Below are 5564 nucleotides of genomic sequence, written 5' to 3'. Positions count from 1 at the left end.
AAGGGTCAGAACTTAAATTCGCCTCCCCTGCCCTACACTAGGGGGGGGAAGGGCTGGAGGTTGGATCTCACCAGTGGCCAGTGGTTTAATCAGTCAGGCCTATCCAGCGAGATCTCCACAAGATCCCAAAAGGACTGGTGTACAGAGCTTGTGGGTGGGTCAACATGTTTTAGGGAGAGTGGCACCCCGGGAGAGGGCATGGGAGCTCTCCACCCTTTCCCCACGCTTTGCCCTATGCATCTCTTCTAGCTGGCTGTTCCTGAGGCATATCCTCTTTTGATAATAAACCAGTAATCTAGCAAGCGACATGTTCCTCTTCAGTTCTGTGAGCTGCTCTAACAAATTAATCAAGCCCAAGGAGGGGGCCATTAGAACCTCTGATCTACAGCTGGCTGGTCAGAAGCACAGGTGATAAATTGGGCTTATGATCAGCTTCTGAGGTTGAGGGGTGGTGAGACCATTCTTGCGGGACTGAGACCTCAACCTGTGGAATCTGATGCTTTCTCTGGGTAGATGGTGGCAGAATTGAGTTGAACTGTAGGACACCTAGCTGGTGTCCAGATACTTGTTGAACGGTGTGGGGAGCCCCTCCCCCAACACACGCACATTAGGATTGGTACTAGAATCATTTTACACAGCAATCAGCAGAGTATATAATATTTATTGTTCATTAGTTGAGATGACGGATGAGAACCTTAGATTTTAAGTTGGGCCAAGATGCCCAGACTCTTAAAACTGGAGAAAGATGGAAGGTATCTGAGCAGTCAGGGAAGCCCTAAATGCTGGTTGATTTCCCTTAGAGCGTCTAGAATGGCCCACATGAAGGGAAGTCATATTTCAATCATGTCACGTTCATATTGAAGGAGCTGACCATGAAATGATCATTGGGACAGATTCCGTCTCTGGAGTCAATCCACCAACTGCAGATTTGGAGAACTGTAGCAGACCCCTGTCCGGGAATAACAACTGATGCTCCAAACCAAGAATATAAGTGATATGTGACAAGACCCTGACATTCTTTTTTTTTTTTTTTTTTTTGATGTTTATTTATTTTTGAAAGAGAGAAAGTGTGTGTGTGCATGAGCAGGGGAGGGGCCGATTGAGGGAGACAGAGAATCCAAAGCAGGCTCTGCACTGACAGCAGAAAGCCCGCTGTGGGGCTTGAACTCACAAACCATGATCACGACCTGAGCTGAAATCAAGAGTTGGCTGCTCAAATGACTGAGCCACCCAGGTGCTCCAAGAACCTGACATTCTTAAGAGAGGTGTAGGGACCTCCCCTCATAACTTGCTAAGAGGTGGCCGGACCAGTTTTTGACCTGGAACCATCGCCTCCTATGGGCTCTATTGGAAGAAGGGAGTGATCTGTCAGCCAGATCAGAGTGAACATTTCTTTGAAGAGCATGTTGGCTTGTGGGCGGGAGGGTGATTTTCCACTGCCACCCCCCAAACTCCAGGCAAGTAATGCCTAGAGTGCAGGGGTTGCCTGCCTGCAGAGGAGAAAAACCCAATACCAGGCCAAGCTGGAGAAGGTTCAGGGAGTGGCTGGGGGTGGGGTGGGGCAGGAGTTGTGGGATGAAGAGGAGTTGGGGAGTGGAGGAAGACTTTGCTTTTTCACTTTTACTCGATGTTCTGCTTAATTTTGTTTTTAAAGATTTCATTAAGTAATCTCTACACCCGGCATGGGGCTGGGACTTACAACCCATGAGATCAGGAATTGCATGTTCCACCAACTGAGCCAGCCAGGCACCCCCTGGTTAATTTTTAATTGTTCAAAAGCTGGGTATATTTATTGGTTGTTTGGCAGCACATATACTAAAATCGGGACTATACGAAGAAGATTAATATAACCCCTACACAAGGATGACATAAAAATTTGTGAAGCAGATTTGATCATTATGAGTAATGTATAGAATCATTGAGTCATCATATTGTATACCTGAAATTAATACAACACTTCATATTAACTATACTTGAATAAAAAATAAAAAGACTGAGTATAGAGACAGCCCATGTTCCTGGATAGGAAAATATTATAAAGATATCAATTCTCAAATTATTTTATATCTTTAATGCAATTCTAATGAGAATTCCAATGGGTTTCTTTTTTGGCAGAGTGCTTACAAAGGATTTGAAAACTTGTTGGGAAGAATAAATTGGTGAGAATGATTTAGCAAATTAAAAAAAAAAAAAAGCTGTTTATACTTATATTTAATTTGTTTAAAAGCCACTTTGGCCCCTGTCTTAGGAGAGTGACTCTCAGGGATGTTAAATGCTTCCCCAGTTCTTTTTTTTTTTTTTTTTGGCTTTTTAAGTTTCCGTTTTAATTTCAGTTAGTTAAGGGGCACCTGACTGGGTCCAACAGTAAAGCATATGACTCTTGATCTCAGGGTCGTGATTTCAAGTCCCACATTGGGCATAGAGCTTACTTAAAAGATATAACAGGGGCGCCTGGGTGGCGCAGTCGGTTAAGCGTCCGACTTCAGCCAGGTCACGATCTCGCGGTCCGGGAGTTCGAGCCCCGCGTCGGGCTCTGGGCTGATGGCTCAGAGCCTGGAGCTTGTTTCCGATTCTGTGTCTCCCTCTCTCTCTGCCCCTCCCCCGTTCATGCTCTGTCTCTCTCTGTCCCAAAAATAAATAAAAACGTTGAGAAAAAAAAAAAAAAAAATTAAAAAAAAAAAAAAAAAAGATATAACAATAATAATACTTTCAGTTAAAATACAATATTGTATTTCAGGTATGCAGTATAACGAATGCTTCCCCAGTTCTCACGCGCCTAAAATCACCTAGAGATCTGGTTAATAATGCAAGCTCTGAATCAGCAGGTCTAGGGTGGAGCCTGAAATTGTGCATTTCCACCAAGCTCCCAAGTATCCTTCTACTGCTGGCACACGGACCACGCTTTGAGTAGCAAGGATTAAGCAACTTGCCCAAGGCTACTCAAGCAGGACTGGAATTCTGATCTACTGTGTCCCAAAACAAGATGGGCTTACTTTTGCCTTTTTCTTTCAGTTTATGTTGACAATCCCTAGAAATCCGAACCTTACACATGGTCACAAGCCACCTGCATTGCCTGTTTTGCTGGCTGTTTCCATGTTGGTGTGGGGAAATGATGTGTTTTAAAACAATTACAAATGGTTCTGTTAAATCGCAGCCTTCAGTAGAATTATGTTTCCCCATAAGCAGTTATATAACCAGTTATGTAACAGCAGCGTGAGATAGTGCCCTTTGGCCTTTGCCAGGAGTTTGCTGGAAGAGAGCCCACCAGATTGTAAAGACATTCCTTACTCCTTTCTTAGACCCTGACCCTAACCCTGTCCCTGGGGCTGCCAAAGGGAACCCTACTTATCCCTCTGAGCAGTCCTCCTGGGCCACCCCAAGGGCTGGGCACTGCCCTTTGTGGTCCCTTGTGCCGGGCCATCGCATCTAGCCCTCCTGACCTCCCTGAGTGGGAGAGTTCATTATACCCCTTTTACAAAGGAGGAAACTGAGGCTCCACCTCATTAAGTTTCTGCCTAAAGTCACACACTCAGAATTCAAAGATTTATGCGTCTGATGCCAGCGTCCCTGCTCATTACCACTTCACTATGCTGAAAATAATGCAGGTCCCCACTGGGGCAAATCTGGTAGGAAGACCCTGGAGACTTTTTGGTGGGTTTCAGTAGAGCAGCCCACAGCCCTATTCTTTAACCTGCCTCTCCCCCTCTTAGAGAGAACTGTAGCTTTCTTAATTTCCCTATTAACTTCTCTTTCACTCATTCCACAAGGTGTAGAAGCCATGTTTCAGTCAGTTCAGTTCACCCTAGTTGATTCCACACCTTCCGGGGCAAGTCAGGGCTGGTTCATCAAGTCAAGGTTTTTTCCCTTTTCTTTCCCCACAGAAGCTCTTAACATTGCTGGCCCATTCTTGTCTTTCAAGTCTTTATTTCAATGTCACCTTTTTTTAAAAATTTTTATTTATTTTAAGTAATCTCTATAACCAATGTGGGCCTCGAACTTATGACCCTGAGATCGAGAGTTGTGTGTTCTTCTGACTGAGCCAGCCAGGTGCCCCTCAGTGTCACCTTCTTAGACCATTCCTGATCATGGGAAAACCACCCACCCATTCTCTACCAAACACTATTTTACTCACCTGTAAGTAATGGTCACCTGCTGGTATTTTTCTGGTTTGTTTTTATCATTTGTGTCTCCCCATCATCACTCCCATCGATGCTTGGCATTAATAGATGCTCAGTTAATACTTGTTAATCAATAAGTAAAGTATCCCTGGGAGGAAGGTTCTGGTTCCTTTGCGGGAATGAGACAGGGAAGAGGAAGGGGGCAGGGAGGAGCAAGTCTTGAGTAAGAAGTCTTATTTCAATCTTATGCCCAAATAAGCACCCACCAACGCTTTGGTAACCCAGGTGCTGGGTTTGGGTCTTTCCAGGCTTCTGTGTTATGAAGAAATAAAACAGCTGCCTGTGGCTGTGGGGTCCTTTCCAGGGAAGGCTGGAAGACAATGGAAACCCTGAAAAGAGCAGCTGGGATGGGCTCAGGGAGCCGGAGCAAAGGTCTCCCATCCTCCTTCAGATCACACAGTAGAGGAAGCTCTGAGGGAAAGTGAACGAGACTTCTCTGCTCACTCCCAACTCCCTGTCGCCCCATCCTCTCCTTCTCTTCTCTGTTGTGACCCCTGGCCTCATCTCTGTTGAACTTCGTCCTATTTGGGGGTGGAATATTTTTCCAAATGTCCACAACATTCCCACGGCTAAGATTTAAAAAGCGAATAAAGAGGTGAACTCAATACCTTTTGCACAAATTGCAAGCCAGTTTTCACCGTAACAGTACCTCAGCAGGAAATGTGATTTGATAGAAGGCTGAGGTTTGTTAATCTTTTGGATTCCTTGTTTTTGTTTCTTTGTTTTTTGTTTGTTTTTTTAAATTTGCTTCCTAAACTGAAAATGGGCACCACCTAGGGGTCCCGGATGCACTCAGAGAATGATACTGAGGCCAGCCAGGCCTGACCCAATAGACAGGGGGCTCAAACTAGCACTTTTCTTCCACCCTTGGTGAGCAGAGAAAAGTATCAGATGCAAATTCTCAGTCACCAGTATCGATTGTACTTTTTCTTGACAAAGGCCGTCATTCAGTTCACTCCTGAGTTCCCCTGTGCCATCCTCCCTTCTGTTATGCTTGGATTCCATTCCCCAGTCCTGGTGCTCAGCCAGGGGGATTACTCCATCACAGATGCATGGGTGCAGAGGCCGAGCCTTCTGTGACGGTGAGCAGGTACCCCCACTTATAATGGATTACAAGGAAAGGGCGCTGTGCAGTAAAGAATTAACCTTGCCCAAAGAGATATCTCGTCTTTGCCCTCAGCCAGGAGGTGATCTCTAAACCCTGAGAATGTCCTCCCTGATAAGAGTGATTTTGTTTACTTGGATCCTTGGGCCGTGCCAGATGGTCTAACAACGTGATTTGTGTGGGGGTGTTGGTCATGTAGTATCAGCTCAATCCTTGGATACACTGGAGACTGAGGTCAGCCATGTGGGCAACTGACCATGTCCTCATGATCAGAGCCCAAT

The 5564-nt window shown here is 45.4% G+C and overlaps 1 non-coding gene across 1 annotated transcript; it reads left to right on the top strand.

Annotated features, from left to right (window-relative positions):
* Window positions 1–1795: 1795 nt before the first annotated feature.
* LOC115524328 lies at window positions 1796–1898 on the top strand. The gene has a single exon (XR_003972039.1). It is a non-coding gene; the product is annotated as a U6 spliceosomal RNA (small nuclear RNA).
* Window positions 1899–5564: the final 3666 nt, after the last annotated feature.

Source organism: Lynx canadensis, chromosome C2 (assembly GCF_007474595.2).
Source record: "Lynx canadensis isolate LIC74 chromosome C2, mLynCan4.pri.v2, whole genome shotgun sequence".
NCBI classification, from domain to species: domain Eukaryota; kingdom Metazoa; phylum Chordata; class Mammalia; order Carnivora; family Felidae; genus Lynx; species Lynx canadensis.
Note: the sequence above shows the minus strand (reverse complement) of the source record. Positions and strands in the feature narration are given on the sequence as shown.